Genomic DNA, 22,843 nt, shown 5'->3' on the forward strand with positions numbered 1-22,843 from the left:
TAGGGGGTCAGAAGGGGTCTACCTTGCCCCCTTTCCTTCATTTCCCCCTTTGTTTTGGCCTCCTCTTGTCTCTCGATCCTACCGAGAGACAAGATGGCGGCCGCTCCGGACTGTTTAGAATGTTGACAGACACCGGAGAGCAAATCAGCTTCGCTTCGCAAAGCTCCGTTACGCGAAAAGTACGCGAACCGGAGCGCTGCCCGGAGCGCTGTTACAGATATATATCTTGTTTTGAACGTTAATTTCTCAAAATCCACTGGAGCACATATATTGAGACCTAGCAAAGGCACATCGGGCTAACAGTCCCTACAATTTTGCCAAGTTTTGTGCAAATCCATTCAGCCGTTCGAGCTAAAAGTGAGGCCAACCGCCCTATGGAAATTAACATGGGAAAAACGCGTTTTGGGACCCCCCTTTTTTCTCGGCCCTCCCTTGACGAACCCCCCCCCAAATTTTTAGGGGCTGCTCAGAAACAAAATGTGCCATTTTCCTGAAAATTTCAGCCAATTTCGTCCACAAACGCCAAAGTTATTAGACATAGAATTTTCAAAAATCCCATAGAGAAAAAATCCTAACTATATATACCTACTGGCTATCGCCAGTAGGTAATATATATATATATATATATATATATATATATATATATATATATATATATATATATATATATATATATATATATATATATATATATATATATATATATATGGGCTAGCAGTTTGTCATGTGATCAAGCCTACTTGGAGGCGAAACGCGTCAAGGCGGCAGCGCTGGCAATCATGGAATAAAAGTCACTTTCTTGCACCAGCAACTACTGGGTTCACTCTTCTTCATTTTGGATGCTTTGCTGTGGCAGTCTGCAGTGTGGCAATTTAATATATATATATATATATATATTCACAGAAAAAACCATAGGTTTCACACCAGTTATAGTTAGCTGAAAATTTTACTGATATAAAACCATTGAAATTCCCACGTTATAGTTAGTTGGACTCACTATAACTTGCGCGTGCAATGCACTGCTGATGACATCACATATTACATCACTCATGACATGGTCAGTGACATCACTCATGACATCACTGATGACACCATCCAATGAATATGTGCCTTTCTGAAAAATAAATATGTTTTATATATGTATATGTTAAGGTCGATGGAAGAATAAATGTTTAAATAAGTGTCTGAATGGATGTTTTTTTTAAAGAAATTGATTGGTTAACTGGCTTATTTAGTGTATCTTAGTGAATACATATATTAGCGAGTAATGTTTAAATATTTAAATATATGTATCAGTGTTTTACTTTGTGTATAAGTGGCTGCATGGGTTGGTGAGTAGCTACATGTGTGTGTATATGGGTTATTAGATTTTTTTTAGTATCAGTATGAGTGTCTGTATGGTTTGGTGGGGCTGTTACTTAGCACATAGATGCATCAATGACTGACTCACTGTTTGTATGTGTTTTGAAGACAGCATTTGTGTAGGATTGTATGGGTGGATGAGTGTGTATATGTGTGTGTTAGAGAGTGAATGCCTCTCTCACTAGTGTCTTTATGAGTAACTACATATGTTTTAATATTGTATATATGAGAATTGATGTATATAAGTAAGTATATGTGAGAGTGAGAGATTGAAAGAGTTCCTGTTTAAATAAGTATGTGTTTCTATAAGTGATTGTTTAAGAGAGTAAGTATGTGTAAGTTTCCTTAGAAGTAATGTGCTAATGTGTGTATAGTTGTATATGCAAATAAATGAATGTTTATTAGTTTATTTGTATGTGTGAGTATATGTATGAGTAAGTTTTTGATGACTGTCAGTGTGTAACAGAATGAATAGGGGTATCACTACATATGATGAGTGAGTATATGTATGAGTGAATACATAAAACTGTTGGTGAATGTGTGAATTTGTATATAGATGGTGAAATTACTGAATTGGTTGTTGTAACTGGTATGGGTATATCCACTTTTTTGTTAATGTTAGTTTCTATTTTTGAATATGTGTTTCAAAGGTTACTTTACAGTGAAAGGAGGTCTGTCACTCTGTCACAAGGATGGTGTCATCAGTGATGTCATGAGTGATGTCACTGACCATGTCATGAGTGATGTAATATGTGATGTCATCAGCAGTGCATTGCACGCGCAAGTTATAGTGAGTCCAACTAACTATAACGTGGGAATTTCAATCGTTTTATATCAGTAACATTTTCAGCTAACTATAACTGGTGTGAAACCTATGGTTTTTTCAGTGAATTTAATAGGTTTTTTAAATGCTAATTCCTAACTATAACCGGTGTGAAACCTATGGTTTTTTCAGTGAATTTCATAGGTTTTTTAAATGCTAATTCCTAACTATAACTGGTGTGAAACCTATGGTTTTTTCAGTGAATTTCATAGGTTTTTTAAATGCTAATTCCTAACTATAACTGGTGTGAAACCTTTGGTTTTTTCAGTGAATTTCATAGGTTTTTTTAATGCTAATTCCTAACTTTTTATACAGACTCATACCTATGTGTTTTTTAGTGAATTGCTAAAGTATGTTTTTCTAAAAATGAACACTATAATGTATATTGAGATAATATTTTTAATTTAAAATAGTTTTTTTTTTATATTTCACCCTGGTGCGCTTTCGGGACGCGCACCGGTGCGCGTACCGTCAGCGCACTAACAAAAAAAAAGAAAAAAAAAATAATGAAGGAGTAACCATAAGGAATGGTAACAGAAAGAGTGGTGTTAAGAGAAAGAGAGCTAAAGGGAGGAACACAGAGAGACTGAGTAATAGATAGTAAGACAGAGAAAAAATGTAAGAGGAAGTAACTGAGAAAAAGAAAAATGAATAAGGGAGCAAAAGAAAGAAGAAATAGGAAGAAGACTAAAGCAGAGGTTAAGGGAGAATGTAAATGGATGTTGAAAGTAAAAAGAAGGACAGTTAAGTATGGGAATGACAGGTAGTGACGGAATCAGAGGAAAAGAATAGCAGTGATGGAGGGAAAGTAAATAGCAGTGAATATAAGTAAAGAGGGGTGAAAGAGGGTACATGTAAGTGAATAAGGGTAACACATGGGGAGTAATAGAGAGAAAGAAGAGAGAGAGTAAAAGAAGGACTGTCACAAAGGGACTAAGTGAACCAGTAAAAAAGGTAAGTGAAGGAGTGTGCATAGACAGAAGTACTGAAAGAAATTGAATGTGGTAGGAAGTAAACATGGAAGAAAAGAATAAGCGAGGGAAGCAAAGTAAGGAAATAGGTGTGCAGTAGGGTGACAGAAAAATAGTGAAAATAAAACAAAAGGTGATAACAAAAAACATTTTACAAACACACTTACCATATAATCTATGCAAATTTGTATCTGTGAAAGATAAAGGAAAAAACATGTTATAATTACATAAAAATGTATAATAAAATAGAAGAAACAGTTCATGAGGTTTAAAAATCTACAAAAGTTTACTAAGAAATGAAGCAATAGTGAAGGATACAAAAACAGAAAGAAAGTAATGTAGAAAGAAAAAAAAAAGGAAAAAGAAATAGTTAGAGAACAAATTCCTAAAGGTAAATAAGATACTAAAAGAATGTAAAATATCAAAACAAAATGAGTAAAGATAAGAAAGTAAAAGAAAAATGAGTGAAAAGGAGAGAAGTCAGATTGATAAACTATAAATAAAATAGAGGAATAGAAGATGATTGAGAGTGAGTGAAGTGAAGTCACAGAGTGAAGGGATGAAAGAAATGAAGTTATTATAGAACGATGGATAAAACAGGAGTGAGAGAGTAAGTACAAAGAAAGACAAAATGAAGAACTAACTGAACTACAGTACAATGAGTGTGAAAGAAAAAAAAATGGAGAAAGAGAAAGAGGGTTAGGAAACTAAAGCAGTGGTACTAAGAGAATATGAAAAAGATAAAAAGTGGTGGAAGGAACAGAGGAAATGCAGATAGTTCCTATTAGATTAAGAAGTTGTGAATGAAGTGCAGTAAAGAAACAGCAATGAAAAAAGAGTGTAAATTAGTAAAGAGAGGTAAATAGGGTGAAAAAGAAAATGAGTGTATAACAATGTGAACACAATATAAATTACACAATGCAAACTACACAATAACTTCTACAATATGTTACATTATTTATTTTTGCTGTTCTCAGAATATATTGAATTCCACTTAAATTAGTGAGTTCAAAGTCTTCATCATATAACAGCGGGAAAAAAAAACACAATCTAAAAGATTGTGTTTAAAAAAACCCATTCAAACATACATCTCATATATGTACACTAATCTTTGATTCACTTACTTTTCCATGAGGCCAAATAGAAGATAGTGAAGGTCCTTTTGGTGGAAAAAAGTCTGCTGTGCCTTATAAGTTCCATTTCATCAACTTCCTATGAAAAAAGATCTAAAAACATCATACCATACACAATCCTCACGGCCAATTTGTGTCTGATATATCAGTATTTTTTACTTTGAGATCCACTTAAAGTATCTACATGAGATAAATAATTTAAAATATTAGATTAACTAACTAACTAACTAACTTTTATTAACTATTCCCGTCTTCAAAGGCCAATTCCCTTTACTAAAACTTTGGTTTTAAAAACACTAGATAAGAATTTGTAGAGTCATAAGGCAAACGTTGTTTATAAGTTAAATGAGAATCATTGCAGTAACTCCATCCATTTTCAGATTTTAAGTAGCATGTATAATGTCCTGAGGTGGTCGAAGATCCATCATGATAAATAATAGCTTCAGTTGTAAAGGTCCTTCCAGAAATTGATAACTGAGAAGCCACAAAAATTTTGATAGAAGTTGTCAATTTAGTTCCATCAGGTCTACATCGTTGGAAAACTAAAATGATATACTGCCCATACCTTTGTATAAATAATGTGGACAGCATTGTACAGTTACATTGGGTACACACCATATTATGATCTGCTGCTTTAACTAGATTTTTAAAAGACACTGATTTACAGTCTGGTAAAGTCAAATATATAAATCTTTCAGTGTCTATTCTAGTAGTACTTGATAAACTACAATTGTGGCAGTCATGCTGCCATTGATAAGAAAGACTGAAAAGATTATCTACATCTACACCTTCATCTTCGAAAACACCAAACATATACATTAAAAATTCCTGACAATCCTGCTGAATGTTCTGTGAAAATTTATCTTGACCAGAACACAAATCTAAAATATTTCGAATTTCTGTTACACTTTCTATTTGTGCTGTACCACTGCTACATTTCTGAAACACAGAATTCAATAAACCACACAATCTTTGATCCCGATTTTCAACAATCTGTTCTTGTAAACTTTTAAGAAAAAAAACAACATTAACCACTACATTAGCATAGCAGTTGACACCAGAACTATTTTCAAACTGAAATCCAACAACATTTTCTCCACAATTCTTTTTCTTCCTGTTTTCAATTACAGTTTTCTCTACTTTTTGTCTTTTAGCAACTACCTCACTACAATTATACTCATTTCTTCTTTTTCGGCCTACCACACGTTTTTCAAACAGAGGATATTGAGGCAAATGTGGAGCATACTCTCTTCTTAACCTATTGTATTCTTTAACACAATCTAGATCTGCAGAAATCTTTGTCTCATCACACGCAATCAAGTACAATCCTGATAAAGTTCTGACTCGAGATAATGCCACATATGCCATACCCTCTTTAAACACAGATCTTCCAATGTTCACCAAAGCACTATCTACACTTAAACCTTGAGATTTATGAATTGTCACCGCATACGCCAAACAAACAGGAAACTGTTTTCGGCGAACATATAAGTCTTTTACGAGTAAAAATCTAGCAGAACAACGACTTATTTGTTGTACTTGTTCAATGCCATCAAATTTTATTTTTAAAAATTCAATTCCATCTCTATTTCTGTAATTCACAAAATCAACAACATAACCCATTGCTCCATTTACCAGACCGCTTTCAACATTTAAATTCCTTCTCAAAATGATACGACAATTTAAACACACATTCAGAGTCTTTTCAAAACCAGCTGTTTTTGAAATACTTTTCTCCAATGAATCCAATTTAGTTTTCAAATTTTCTGACAAAACAATTGTTGCACCCATATGCTCTATTTTATCTATTGCTTCCAGTTTCACAATCTCTTCATTTTCTAAGTCTAACATTTTTTGGTTGAAGATGGAACATTCTTGCAGAGTTGGCATCAAACATATCCCAGATTTCTTCTCAGTCATTTTTTTAAAAAATATTCTCTGGAAGAATGTTTTCATTTGGATACAAATTTGAAATTAATCGACTATGCAAAGCTTTTTTCCCTTTCTCAGTCACTTTTCCAATTCTTACATCTTGTAGAATATTTTTATAATCTTCATCCTTGGCCTGCCGCATATTTTGAAGCAGTTCAGCATATTTAAAATTTAGCCATATATTAACATTTCCAATGCTTCCAAGGGACTTCCTGGTATCTTCATGCGTGAGCATTTTAAACACTGGTTGTCCTTTTACTGGAGTCAACTGCAATAGATCGCCAAAAACAATAATGTGTTTTCCTCCAAATAACACATCATAGTCTGTTTTAAGAATTTCTTGCATTCTCAAATGCACAAAAGCAAGCATTAAATTTGAGACCATGCTTACTTCATCTATGATAAGAAGTTTCATTTTCTTCAAGACTCTTGAAACTTCAGAACACGCATCTCCAGATAGCTTGTTGTAATGCAATTTATTATCATGTTCAACTGGCAGCATCAATAAACGATGTAGAGTAATCCCTTTAATGTTATGTGCTGCCAGACCAGTTGGAGCAGTTACAACACAAGACAGTGGTGAATCAGTCCTTTTCTGCAGATAACTTGCAACGGCTTTAATTAGAAAACTTTTTCCTGTCCCCGCTTCTCCACTTACGTACAATCGGACAGGGTCAAATAATATACATGAGCACTCTTTTTTCTCATGTCTGAATCCATGTTCAATCTGCTCTGTGACTTCATCATATATCTTTTTCTGCTCAATGTTTAGTTGCTTTGCCAAATCTTCTAAGTTAACTCCATCCTCTTGAGCTTGTTCCATAGCTCTTTCCACCTCATCCATGGCAGTGGCAGCTTCATTTTGGATAATTGGTCCTCCTAGTGGATCCTGGCTCAATGAAGTAGAACTCTGACTATCTTGAGAACTGTTTCTAGCTATCTCTTCAGCAATTGTAGTTTCTTGCTCCATTTCTTCATTCAACATTTGCAGATAATTTAGAAAAATAGGACATTCTATGGTATCCTTAGTTGCATTAAAAGAGTCTTCATAACAGAGAAAATCTCCAAGTAGTTCCTCTTCTGTACGCCATGGCTTAAAGAGTTGCAAAAGAGCTAAATAGTAAAATTCTCTTTTGTCTGGAACTTCACAACTCAATTTTCAATGATTAATCAAATTCAAATTCAAAAAGTAGCTTTATTCGATTTTAGCAAGGAAAATCATAAAAGCACATTTTAATACAGCATGATAAAAAGAATTTAACTCAGACCTAGTATTAAATTAGACATAAACAATGAGAAACGACTTTTAAAAATTTTTTCTTAAAAAAGATATATCAAATTCAGAGGACAATCAATTCATAGATGCTCTGCACCTTACTGCAAATTTCAAAAAGCTAGCAGCTACAGTAATGGTATGTTCATCTTCGAGCATATAGAGCTTGAGTAAGGCTGGTCTGCACTGTCTTAGACCCCATTGTTTCAAAAGTGGTAGGAGATGCTTCTTTCTACCCCAATCATAATATTTGCAGAATAAAAGGACGTGGATATTGGATTGCTTAGAGGTATTGTCACAAGGACAGACCACCAGATTAGTGGACCAGTCATTTGTGGTGGGAAATGTTAATAGGCGGTAGAAGCACTCTGTCCTCATCCTTGTTAGCAGCATTCTCGTATAGGTTGGAATATGCGGAGAAAGATAGGAGGGAATGCCAACATCATGAAGAAGGAGCTTGTGATGGGCAATCGATAGTTTGTTACCTTCAATATAAGAGCGCCTGTCTTCGAGTAAACCTAAACAGCGGGCCTTAAGGTCCTTTTTTAGAATAGTTGTGCATAAGGTCGGATTGGCATATAAATCAGCTAAATCCAAAGATGTTAGGAATTTCCGCACGTAAGCGAGCCAGGATATTTTTCTTGAGTCACTTGAGGCCATGCAGTCCATGATCACATCTCGGTTTAGCACAGTTTTTTCCGAGGTCCATATTTTGTGCCATAAAAGAATTGGTGCGGTTTTAATTGTGTCCGAGATATGTACACGGGCAAGCTCGTTGTGGCAGACTGTGGTGGAGGTTGATCGTGGCACAGCCAGCAGGTATTTTAAGAATGCATTCTCGCTGGTTTGTATCTCTCCACAATCCGCCAGACCCCAGATTCCAGCCCCATATGTTGCAGTGGAAACGCACTTAGCTACAAATATATCCAACAGGATCCCTACCGGTTTCCCACCTAGTTTTGTGGCAAATTTCTTTAGGGCTCCAATTTGTCTTATGAAAGCCAAGTTGCGGGTATGAATAGCATTTTTCCATGACCCTTTGCTATTGAAGAGTATGCCCAAGTAAGTAAAAGTTTTTGTGAGAGAGATCTTGGATGCGTTAATGAACGTGTTGCATGAAGTCTTCTTCTTTTTACTACAACACATAGTAAATGTTTTACTTACGTTGATCTTTAGACCTCTCTCGCCCATAAATGTTGAGAAGGCTGACAGTGCTTTTTGTAGCCCTAATTGTGTCCTTGACATGATAACGGCGTCGTCCGCATATAAGAGAATTGGAACTGCCATCCTTTTATTTTAGGGTAGTCAACGTTCAATTTTGCGAGGCAGTCGGCGACGCTGTTTATATATAAATTAAAAAGAAAAGGGGCGAGGATGCAACCCTGTCTAACCCCCTTTTTGATGGGGAATTTGCTCGTGCAACTCCCATCCTTGCCGTAGCGAACCTTGGCCCCAGCTCCACGGTACAATTCTTTTATGAAAGCAAGTATGTTGGGATCAACTCCCATGGCGGTAAGGGTAGACCACAGTATAGAGTGGTTAAGGCAGTCAAAAGCAGAGCTTAAGTCCACAAAGGTCATATATAAATTACACCCTTTGGCCGTCACATATTTATCGGTAATCAAAGCTAAGTTGAGGCATTGTTCCACTGTCCCAAGGCCAGAGACAAATCCATATTGAAATTTGGATAAGGTGTTATTTGCCTGGGCCCAAATCTGCAGTTGATTCAGCAAGACTCTCCCCGCCACCTTCATCATGGAGTCCAGCAAAGAAATGGGTCTGTAACACTTTGGGTCCATTCTTTCCCCTTTTTTAAAGATTGGTATTATGATGGCTTCTTGCCAAGTTTCAGGGAATCCTGTGTGAGCATAGGAGTTAAGGACGTTTGTAACAATTGGTGCCCACAGTTTGATGTTGTCTTTAAATAAATCTATTGGTATTCCGTCCGGCCCAGGGGCTTTAGCATTAGAACTTTCAAGAATGGCCAGTTCCACTTCTGCATAATTGAAAGAGATGGTAAGTGGAAATGACTCTGTGTTATTTCTTTGTATCCCGTTGCTCTCAGTTTGATGAATGTCAGGGTGGGGTGGCTCAATCTGTTCATCTAGTTTATACAATTCTGTAAAGTGATTTATCCAGACTTCCTCTTGAATGGCAATTTCTATGAGGTCAGTTGTCCTATCTATGAAAAAAGGGGCGTTGACCTCTCTCCAAAAGGCCGTGTTGTCTTTTAGGATACTTGCTTTTACCAAAGCTTCCCAGGCTGCAGATTTCAGTTCCTTTTTCCTGTTTTTAATTGCCTGTTTATAAGCTGCACGGGCTGATCTTATTTCCGTCTGATTTTTTGGGTGTTTGTTGAGAGTAGTCTTTAGGATATTGAGTGTACTTGAACATTCGCGATCAAACCATCCAGGGCTTTTTGTCCCATTACTTTTGTTGTATTTTCTATACAGGTTTTTCCTAATTTGTGACGCAATTTGATCAAAAGCACTGATGATGATTTCCTGTGGGTTGGGAGGGTATTCTAGACAAATCCGGAATAGATCAGGATCAAAGTTGATCAAATTTTCGAGAAACTTGGATGTATCAATTTTTGCCCACTTTAAAGTATAACCGTTTCTCGACGAGAGTGATATGGAATGTGAATAGAGGTTTCCTGTAGTGCTCCCGGGCTTGTTTCCACTAATGGGGGAATATATTTTCGCACTGATAGGGTAGTGGTCACTCATAACCAGCTCCTCTCTCCTTGTTTCTCGGGCATCGCCGTGGTGACTATTTGACAGAAGAATAAAGTCTATAGTCGTGAGCGAGCCCCTTCCATGGAATGTAGGTTGGAAGACAGTTGGTGGAACTGTTAGGTCATTAAAAAAGCCCAAATCCCATTCGTGCAATAAGTTGTTTAGTTGGGAACCCATAGCTGAGTGTTCGAAATGGGTGGTGTGTTCGCCATTTGGGGCTCTTAGGTCGCAAACCCTGGTTCCACTATATGGGCATAGGTGACAGTTGAAATCTCCTAGAATAACTAAACGACTGTCTAGACGAGGCCCACCCATGCCCTTCTTGATGAGTTTGGATATAAAGTCTATGAATTTTGGTTGGTCGTCTCTCTGTGTACTATTATATAGGTTTACGATGAGAGAGCTAACAACCTCTTTCCCAGTCATTCTTAAGGCCTGTGAGTGGAGGCTAAAGGACTTTAAGGTAGGATCAAGTGAGGCAAGCTCAATGGGTTCTAAAGATACATTGAGTCTATTTGTAACATATAGGCAAAGACCTCCTGAGGGTCTGCCTCTGGTAGACTGGGTAGCTGGGGTGAAATGTGTGCTATAGCCATCCAGATTGGTAGGTGTCAGGTCCCAACATTCCTGTAGTGCTATGATATCAAATCTATTTATAAAGTTCAGGAAAGTTGGGTCCTTCGCTTTGGCTGAAAGACCGGCTATGTTCCAGGTTAGGAAAGACAAGTGTTGATTAAAGTCGGTATGATTTGGGGGGCAATAGGGATGACTGTGATCAGGGGTTAAAGTGGATGGAGCCAAGGGACCATTTATTTGTACGACAGTGGGCCCAGAAGGGGACATATTAGTGGGGCCAACAATAAGTTGTTCTATAACAGGTTCCCCATATTGACTTGAGGGTGACCCAATACTAGCAGGGGGCAAAGGAAATTTTGTCTTATTCTGGGGAGATGGATGGTTGCTTGATGGTCAGTCGACCATTTCTAAAACTGAATAGTAGTTGCTGGTTGGTACCCCCCTCCACCCCTCTGCGTAGGGTTGCTCTCTTCTTTGCTTCCAAGGGTGAAAATCCCACTCCCTTCCTCTGTTGCGTGTATCTACCTGAGACCAACTCCAGCCTGGGGATTGGTTCCAGCTAAGAGGATAATCTTGATCGCGGGGGATCCTTGGAGGATAGAAGAAGGACAGACGATGGGTGTCTATAGATCCCTTTCTCTCCAAGGTTGACCAAGAGCAAATATATTTAACAGTCTCTGGATCGTCAAAATTGATGATAATGCAGTCCCCCTGTATTCTTTTTCTAGTTTCCCCAATCCAAGGAACCCTGCGTGTCATGGAGAGCCTGCTATTACAGTGGGAGGGAAGGGGTCTGTTGACGTTGAGCCATTGCATGACTTTGTTTTTTAAGGACCAGGTGGATTCACTCGTATTTTCATCTAGTTCTGGGACTCCCGTAAGGATCACGGTGTAGGGAGTTGCCTCTGGGGGGAGGTGGATAGGTCTCTTTGGCTTAGCTGGTTTATTCGTAGTATCACTTGCTGGTTGTACATCTAAGGGCTTGGGAGGGGGGGGCTTTGATTTAGTTTTGGAGGGCTCGGAGGTTATTAAGGTTGGCTTTCCCTGAGCTTGCTTGGTGGTGTCTTTAGTGTTTGTTGGAATTACTTTAGTGCTAGTAGGCGTTTTGGGAGGTTTACCTGCCGGTAAAGCGGTGTTATGTGTTGGTGGTGGGGGTGCGGATTTCTGCACAGTGGTTTCCCTAGTATGATTGGGAATTGTGGAGGCTGGGGGAGCTGTAACAAAGCTAAGAGGTTTTTGTTGGCTAGTAAGGTTGATAAGTCTAGCAATTTGTTTCTCGATGTTATTTAAGGATCTTTCGATAGGTAATAATTGGGATTTTATGAGATCCTTAATTGTGACAACCATATGTGTGTTAAGCTCTGCATGATTTGTAGTTCCAGCGGCAGCGTGGTCCCTCTGAGCATCTTCCAAGGATGCAGCTGTTACCGAGGGGTCATCCACATTAATATGTTGGGGGGTACTGACATTGTTTTTGCGTTTAGTGTGGGGGGATTTTTTTGACCTTGTGTGCTTTGGTGGACGTTTCTGATTAGTCGTAACAGTTGGCCTTGTGCTATCCTGTTTAGGGATGGCTCCCTCCCTTATCCCCTTCTCGGTATTAGTGGCAGGGACAACTAGAAGTTGCGACTCTATTAGAGTTGGCGATGCCATTTGAGTCTGGCTAATCATCAGAGTCGGTGTTTTCTCCAGGTCTTCCTGCGAGGTTTCCCCCAAGGATAAGTGAGTGACGGATAAATCAACACTCATAGGAATGGTGTGTAAATCTGCATGGACTTCTTGCAGTAATGGGGCGTTGTTGCCTTGTTGAATGGGTGTTTTGGCTAAGGCCAGAAGGCCCATGGAGGATCTTCGTGCTGCTGCTAAGTCCTGAGAGACACGTCTTTCCAATAAAACAATCCCCTGGTTTATTGCATCGTTGGCCTTCGTAATGAATTGGTCAATTGGACCAGTCACCTGGCCCGCCCCTTGTGCCGTCTTACTCCGCATGACCCTTGTAGTCATGAGAGCTCTATATTAAACGTACACAAATAAAGGAACAGGGGATAGCAAGATGCTATCAGAATGCAAGGGGAGATGTCAAAAGGGCTAGATGATATAAAATAGGCCCAGGCCAGGCTCGCTCAGGCTTGAACGGGCTTAAACGGGCCCGCCCTTTGCCCGGGCTTCGCCCCGGGCTGCGACCCGCGCGCGTCCCGCGATGCGCGTTTGAGCCCTTGCTTAAATGCTGTAGTGTGACGAGGGGCGGGCACTGGGAGGGGGCGCGGCTCACGCGGGAAGAGGAAACAGCTGATGGACTTAGCGCTGTTCCTCGCAGTCCCGGGGCCGCGCCTCTCACCTCCTCTGCGGCCTCGCGGTGGCTTTCTCCTTTCTCTTGATGCGTGGGCAGTCTGGTAAAGAAGCTGCTACTCCTGTAGCAGAGGCAGGACACTGGGAGCGCTGGGAACAAAAACCTCAAAGGCGAGCGGCACCCGCGAAGCGGGGGCCGCAAGAGGTTATAGACGCCTTGCTGGGGGCGGGCACTGGGAGGGGGCGCGGCTCACGCGGGAAGAGGAAACAGCTGATGGACTTAGCGCTGTTCCTCGCAGTCCCGGGGCCGCGCCTCTCACCTCCTCTGCGGCCTCGCGGTGGCTTTCTCCTTTCTCTTGATGCGTGGGCAGTCTGGTAAAGAAGCTGCTACTCCTGTAGCAGAGGCAGGACACTGGGAGCGCTGGGAACAAAAACCTCAAAGGCGAGCGGCTCCCGCGAAGCGGGGGCCGCAAGAGGTTATAGACGCCTTGCTGGGGGCGGGCACTGGGAGGGGGCGCGGCTCACGCGGGAAGAGGAAACAGCTGATGGACTTAGCGCTGTTCCTCGCAGTCCCGGGGCCGCGCCTCTCACCTCCTCTGCGGCCTCGCGGTGGCTTTCTCCTTTCTCTTGATGCGTGGGCAGTCTGGTAAAGAAGCTGCTACTCCTGTAGCAGAGGCAGGACATGATTAATCAAATGGCCTTTTTTCTGCTTCACTAGACATCCTTCATAGCCAATGAGTGCATATTTTCCATTATTGATATCTTCTGTGATGTTCCTCTTATAACTGTAGTTTTGAAGAACTTCATACAAACATGTGTTCTCAAGGTGAGTACTTCTATTTGGATAGTATGTATCCAACATATTTGTCTTCAAAATATCTGTACTGTTCGGTTCTTTTTCCGCCAAATATTCAATTTCTTGTACAGATTTCAAAACTCGGTTTCGTGTTGCAGCAAGACCAAGACTCACCCAAATGATTGTTCTTGATTTGGCATAGAGACTTGCTGATGATAACCGATCAGAACATTCATATGCTCCAATTTCTCGATGCAACAACATCTTCAGACTGAAACTGTATAATTTCTTGCTTAGACTCTTTTCATGTGAAATGTCCTCCCACATTTCCTTCAATTCTGTCTTTTCTTTTTTCGTGATGTAAGATGTCACATATCGAGCCACAGCAATAGAGTTGTCAGCAACGAACTGAATATCCATGTTAGCATTCCACATGGACAAAATCACTGGGTTGTAATCGTTGATGTACTTAGATTCTTCATTTCTTTTCAAATTATATGTATTTTTGGGAGATTTCCTCGTCACAGTATGTCGTAGAGATGCCATCAAATTATTTACTCTTCCCTTAGAAATCACTGGTCGAGGAAATGCAAAACGACATTTCGTGTAGTACTTTTCTTTGTTTTTAAATTTTCGACGACAGTACTTTCCACAACGATGAGATTGAAAACGTAAAACTTGTTGCCTTAAATTGTTTTCTTCAGTAGATTTTGGAACAGCACATGTTGAATACTCTTCAATGAAACTCATCACTGTCTCATCTGAATCTGATCCAAATTTGGGTGCATCTTTAATCCACAACAACATATGTATATGAGGAGCACCTCTCGCTTGATATTCCTTCCTCCAAAAGAAATCCAAAACCTCTCCAAGGGGAGGATTTTTTTTGTTGGTAATAAAAGACATCATAGCTTCAAATCTATGATTAAAATATCTGCAAACATTCACTGGATCTAAAGAACACAGTTCTCCTGGTGTTTTCAATTCTATATTTGGTATGTTTTCATTTGCCTCTCGTAGAAATTGAAGTAAATCGTCCCATGCATACTCAGCACAGCTAAGAGTGAGGAACCATGTAGGAGTTCCTAAGTTTCTTAGCATACATTTCAATTCTCCATGACGACGAAACCAATACTCGTTGGTTCCACGTTGACATGCCATGAGATTGATTAGCTGAGATTCCAAAATACTGTCTTGCAGATTAACTTTCTCCATAAAGTCCCTTGCACAAACATTCTGCAAATGAGGTCCACTTTTTAATATATGATTAACTGCATAAGAAAGCCCAGACAAATCACTTTCAAACAGTAGATGAAATAAATATGGAATGCATTGACGAAACCTTGGATCTTCTGCATATAATCTTAGAGTCCGGTATTCAGCTGCAGGAATTTGAACTGGTCGATCATCATATCGTCCACCACAACCTGTTGGAAATAATTGTGGAAAACAACGAGCTTCCAAACTTTCTTCCCATACACTAATGGGACTTCCTTTTGCTGCTTTCATTTGAAACAAGTCAATTGCATTTCCCATTACTTCTTTGGAATGCAAAGGATGAACAGTATAATGTTCATATATTTCTTCAGTTCTAGACACATCAACTTTTTCAATTTGACCAACTGAAGAATCACTATCTTCTTCTATAGCTGTTTCCTCTGCTCCAACACTTACATCTTTGTAGTACTCATTGTTTTTGACCAAATACAACGTTGCCCTCTTGACTTTTTTAACATCCACTAAATCTTGCCAAATTTTCTTACTCTTTGTTGGAACCCCATTAACTAGAATAACTAAAGGATCTTCTTCTACTCTTTCTACACCAATTGTATTAATATTTTTCTTTACATCTAGAGGCAAATAAACAACTCTTCCCTTTAATCCTCTCAGTAAATCTGATGGAGGCAATTTCCCTGTCTTAGGCTCCATGCGTACAATAGCCTGAAAAGGATGGACACATTGAATCAAAATAGATTCATAAGTATTTAGATCCATCAATTCAGAAGGAATATCTATCAACTGAAGATTATTATAAACTGCTCTAGCAGGCATTCTATTTTCATTTATTTTTTTCAAACAATAATTACAAATACGCTGATCCAAACTTAAATCAAAAGAATTCTCCACCAACAAATAACTTACAAAATCCTCCCATTCACTATTATTTCCAATTCACTTTTTGCATATAAATCAACTAACCTAGTCTGAATTTTATAATGAGTCCGTCGACAACACACACAAGTTAAATTAGGCCTCTCACTTGATTTCACCTTAAACTTGATAATTTCCTCATCAAACTTTTCAATACTTGAAATTTGTCCATTATCTTCTGCATTACCATCCATTACTATATCTATTTCTACACTGTCCTCTTTGTTCCCAAAATAACAAAACTCAATTTCTTCACAAATAGTCTTCACATCCACTTCAGAACCATGCAAAAGAGCACTATTTAACTGTTTAAGCTTAAGTGCAGGACTTTTTGCATAATACAACTTTCTCACTAATTTCCTTACGTTATTATGATGCACTGCTAACATCCTAAAATGATGAAAAACACTCCGACAAACTTTTCTAGAAAGACAAGCTATTGAATGCCCTTGCAAACCTGTGCTTTCTCTCACTCTGCAAGGATCTAACTCTTGCAGGATCTTCATTTTTTGTTTGAGACTTTTTTTACTATATGTACGTAAGAAATTTCAAAGCAAATCGATTGATTCCTGTCGCACACTACAAATACTACTGCATTTCCATGTGTACACTGGACCCTTAGTACGTCTCCCTAAAACTTCATCAGCTAACACCTCTTCTGCATCTCTAGATACAAGTTTCTCTTTTTCCATCACACAACTATCTTTCACCTCATATGCACGACCACTGGTGTCAACTGCATGCACCAAATCATTTTCCTGAAAGTAACTCTCCTCATTGAAAAAAGGCTCAGAACTTGAACTATGCATCCATTCACCAGAAAATACTTCACAAAAATTACTCCGATTAATAATTCTTTTCCATCTACTGTTCGATTTGAAAACATCAATTGCCTTATTAAGTATCCTAATTCTATTGATTATTAAAATAAATAATTTTTTCTTAACTTCAAAAGCCTGATCAACAATCTTTTCTACACTTTTCTTTTTCTTGTAAAAAGCAGCTTTTAGTTTACTTTTCTTATCATTTTTTAGCAAATTTAAAACTACCCTATTGCGAAACATTCGCCTACGAATGTCCCTAAAAACATTTACCCTTCTATTGCTATCCATTCTCTTCTCTCCTGCTCCAATGGAAACATTTTTTGTGGGCTTCTCTTTCCTTTTTAGATTTGTTGACTTTTTCTGTATATTCACATTAGCAATATCATTTTTTTTTCTACGACATATGTTGCGAAGAAAAGACTTAATTGGCTTACCAGAAGCTTTTCTGGTGTTTTTTGAAGTACTTGTTGAAGAGGATTCCATAAACTCTGTTGTTGATGTTCTCCTTTTCCGTATGTTATTTTTGATATTTCTTTGCTTTGAAGGCATTTTTGCTTCCTTTTCAGAAGTTGATTTGAATCTGTTGTTCGGTTAAAAAAACACATGAAAGACCACTATTAGCAAACAACAAAGTAATGTTAAAAAGCAAACAATATATACAATAAATTGCAACATATTTAAGTTTATACAATAGCAACTCATGGCTTTATTTATAAAGGCCTTGCGCCACCAGTGCGTCACTTATTACCCATGTTTAAAGTAATGCACCAGCTGCACATGGCAATCATAAATAAGGGCCAAATGCAAATACCAATCAATTGCACCCAAAAATCGATTTTTGAATAACATGTAAGAAACACTGCGCAGAACATATGTACAACCACTCAATATCATCAAACAAAGTCAGGGCCTGATTTATAAAGGCCTTGCACCACCAGTGCATCACTTATTACCCATGTTTAAAGTGATGCATCAGCTGCACATGGCAATCATAAATAAGGGCCAAATGCAAATACCAATCAATTGCACCCAAAAATCGATTTTTGAATAACATGTAAGAAACACTGCGCAGAACCTAAGTACAACCACTCAATATCATCACACAAAGTCAGGGCCTGATTTATAAAGGCCTTGCGCCACCAGTGCGTCACTTATTACCCATGTTTAAAGTGATGCACTAGCTGCAAAAGGCAATCATAAAAAAGGGCCAAATGCAAATACCAATCAATTGCACCCAAAAATCGATTTTTGAATAACATGTAAGAAACACTGCGCAGAACCTAAGTACAACCACTCAAGATCATCAAACAAAGTCAGGGCCTGATTTATAAAGGCCTTGCACCACCAGTGCATCACTTATTACCCATGTTTAAAGTGATGCATCAGCTGCACATGGCAATCATAAATAAGGGCCAAATGCAAATACCAATCAATTGCACCCAAAAATCGATTTTTGAATAACATGTAAGAAACACTGCGCAGAACCTAAGTACAACCACTCAATATCATCAAACAAAGTCAGGGCCTGATTTATAAAGGCCTTGCACCACCAGTGCGTCACTTATTACCCATGTTTAAAGTGATGCACTAGCTGCACAAGGCAATCATAAAAAAGGGCCAAATGCAAATACCAATCAATTGCACCCAAAAATCGATTTTTGAATAACATGTAAGAAACACTGCGCAGAACCTAAGTACAACCACTCAATATCATCAAACAAAGTCTGGGCCTGATTTATAAAGACCTTGCGCCACCAGTGCGTCACTTATTACCCATGTTTAAAATGATGCACTAGCTGCAAAAGGTAATCATAAAAAAGAGCCAAATGCAAATACCAATCAATTGCACCCAAAAATCGATTTTTGAATAACATGTAAGAAACACTGCGCAGAACCTAAGTACAACCACTCAATATCATCAAACAAAGTCAGGGCCTGATTTATAAAGGCCTTGCACCACCAGTGCATCACTTATTACCCATGTTTAAAGTGATGCATCAGCTGCACATGGCAATCATAAATAAGGGCCAAATGCAAATACCAATCAATTGCACCCGAAAATCGATTTTTGAATAACATGTAAGAAACACTGCGCAGAACCTAAGTACAACCACTCAATATCATCAAACAAAGTCAGGGCCTCATTTATAAAGGCCTTGCGCCACCAGTGCATCACTTATTACCCATGTTTAAAGTGATGCATCAGCTGCACATGGCAATCATAAATAAGGGCCAAATGCAAATACCAATCAATTGCACCCAAAAATCGATTTTTGAGTAACATGTAAGAAACACTGCGCAGAACCTATGTACAACCACTCAATATCATCAAACAAAGTCAGGGCCTTATTTATGAAAGCCTTGCGCCACCAGTGCGTCACTTATTACCCATGTTTAAAGTCATGCATCAGCTGCACATGGCAATCATAAATAAGGGCCAAATACATATACCAATCAATTGCACCCAAAAATCGATTTTTGAATAACATGTAAGAAACACTGCGCAGAACCTAAGTACAACCACTCAATATCATCAAACAAAGTCAGGGCCTGATTTATAAAGGCCTTGCACCACCAGTGCGTCACTTATTACCCATGTTTAAAGTGATGCACTAGCTGCACAAGGCAATCATAAAAAAGGGCCAAATGCAAATACCAATCAATTGCACCCAAAAATCGATTTTTGAATAACATGTAAGAAACACTGCGCAGAACCTAAGTACAACCACTCAATATCATCAAACAAAGTCAGGGCCTGATTTATAAAGACCTTGCGCCACCAGTGCGTCACTTATTACCCATGTTTAAAATGATGCACTAGCTACAAAAGGTAATCATAAAAAAGAGCCAAATGCAAATACCAATCAATTGCACCCAAAAATCGATTTTTGAATAACATGTAAGAAACACTGCGCAGAACCTAAGTACAACCACTCAATATCATCAAACAAAGTCAGGGCCTGATTTATAAAGGCCTTGCACCACCAGTGCATCACTTATTACCCATGTTTAAAGTGATGCATCAGCTGCACATAGCAATCATAAATAAGGGCCAAATGCAAATACCAATCAATTGCACCCAAAAATCGATTTTTGAATAACATGTAAGAAACACTGCGCAGAACCTAAGTACAACCACTCAATATCATCAAACAAAGTCAGGGCCTCATTTATAAAGGCCTTGCGCCACCAGTGCATCACTTATTACCCATGTTTAAAGTGATGCATCAGCTGCACATGGCAATCATAAATAAGGGCCAAATGCAAATACCAATCAACTGCACCCAAAAATCGATTTTTGAATAACATGTAAGAAACACTGCGCAGAACCTATGTACAACCACTCAATATCATCAAACAAAGTCAAGGCCTTATTTATGAAAGCCTTGCGCCACCAGTGCGTCACTTATTACCCATGTTTAAAGTCATGCATCAGCTGCACATGGCAATCATAAATAAGGGCCAAATACATATACCAATCAATTGCACCCAAAAATCGATTTTTGAATAACATGTAAGAAACACTGCGCAGAACCTATGTACAACCACTCAATATCATCAAACAAAGTCAGGGCCTGATTTATAAAGGCCTTGCGCCACCAGTGCGTCACTTATTACCCATGTTTAAAGTGATGCATCAGCTGCACATGGCAATCATAAATAAGGGCCAAATGCAAATACCAATCAATTGCACCCAATAATCGATTTTTGAATAACATGTAAGAAACACTACGCAGAACCTAAGTACAACCACTCAATATCATCAAACAAAGTCAGGGCCTGATTTATAAAGGCCTTGCACCACCAGTGCATCACTTATTACCCATGTTTAAAGTGATGCATCAGCTGCACATGGCAATCATAAATAAGGGCCAAATGCAAATACCAATCAATTGCACCCAAAAATCGAATTTAAAATAACATGTAAGAAACACTGCGCAGAACCTAAGTACAACCACTCAATATCATCAAACAAAGTCAGGGCCTGATTTATAAAGGCCTTGCACCACCAGTGCATCACTTATTACCCATGTTTAAAGTGATGCATCAGCTGCACATGGCAATCACAAATAAGGGCCAAATGCAAATACCAATCAATTGCACCCAAAAATCGATTTTTGAATAACATGTAAGAAACACTGCGCAGAACCTAAGTACAACCACTCAATATCATCAAACAAAGTCAGGGCCTCATTTATAAAGGCCTTGCGCCACCAGTGCATCACTTATTACCCATGTTTAAAGTGATGCATCAGCTGCACATGGCAATCATAAATAAGGGCCAAATGCAAATACCAATCAATTGCACCCAAAAATCCATTTTTGAATAACATGTAAGAAACACTGCGCAGAACCTATGTACAACCACTCAATATCATCAAACAAAGTCAGGGCCTGATTTATAAAGGCCTTGCGCCACCAGTGCGTCACTTATTACCCATGTTTAAAGTGATGCATCAGCTGCACTTGGCAATCATAAATAAGGGCCAAATGCAAATACCAATCAATTGCACCCAAAAATCGATTTTTGAATAACATGTAAGAAACACTGCGCAGAACCTAAGTACAACCATTCAATATCATCAAACAAAGTCAGGACCTGATTTATAAAGGCCTTGCACCACCAGTGCATCACTTATTACCCATGTTTAAAGTGATGCACTAGCTGCACATGGCAATCATAAATAAGGGCCAAATGCAAATACCAATCAATTGCACCCAAAAATCGATTTTTGAATAACATGTAAGAAACACTGCGCAGAACCTAAGTACAACCACTCAATATCATCAAACAAAGTCAGGGCCTCATTTATAAAGGCCTTGCGCCACCAGTGCATCACTTATTACCCATGTTTAAAGTGATGCATCAGCTGCACATGGCAATCATAAATAAGGGCCAAATGCAAATACCAATCAATTGCACCCAAAAATCGATTTTTGAATAACATGTAAGAAACACTGCGCAGAACCTATGTACAACCACTCAATATCATCAAACAAAGTCAGGGCCTGATTTATAAAGGCCTTGCACCACCAGTGCATCACTTATTACCCATGTTTAAAGTGATGCATCAGCTGCACATGGCATTCATAAATAAGGGCCAAATGCAAATACCAATCAATTGCACCCAAAAATCGATTTTTGAATAACATGTAAGAAACACTGCGCAGAATCTAAGTACAACCACTCAATATCATCAAACAAAGTCAGGTCCTGATTTATAAAGGCCTTGCACCACCAGTGCATCACTTATTACCCATGTTTAAAGTGATGCACTAGCTGCACATGGCAATCATAAATAAGGGCCAAATGCAAATACCAATCAATTGCACCCAAAAATCGATTTTTGAATAACATGTAAGAAACACTGCGCAGAACCTAAGTACAACCACTCAATATCATCAAACAAAGTCAGGGCCTGATTTATAAAGGCCTTGCGCCACCAGTGCGTCACTTATTACCCATGTTTAAAGTGATGCACTAGCTGCACATGGCAATCATAAATAAGGGCCAAATGCAAATACCAATCAATTGCACCCAAAAATCGATTTTTGAATAACATGTAAGAAACACTGCGCAGAACCTATGTACAACCACTCAATATCATAAAACAAAGTCAGAGCCTTATTTATGAAAGCCTTGCGCCTCCACTGCATCACTTATTACCCATGTTTAAAGTGATGCATCAGCTGCACATGGCAATCATAAATAAGGGCCAAATGCAAATACCAATCAATTGCACCCAAAAATCGAATTTAAAATAACATGTAAGAAACACTGCGCAGAACCTAAGTACAACCACTCAATATCATCAAACAAAGTCAGGGCCTGATTTATAAAGGCCTTGCACCACCAGTGCATCACTTATTACCCATGTTTAAAGTGATGCATCAGCTGCACATGGCAATCACAAATAAGGGCCAAATGCAAATACCAATCAATTGCACCCAAAAATCGATTTTTGAATAACATG

This window comes from Lissotriton vulgaris, chromosome 8 (assembly GCF_964263255.1).
Source record: "Lissotriton vulgaris chromosome 8, aLisVul1.2, whole genome shotgun sequence".
Taxonomy (NCBI): domain Eukaryota; kingdom Metazoa; phylum Chordata; class Amphibia; order Caudata; family Salamandridae; genus Lissotriton; species Lissotriton vulgaris.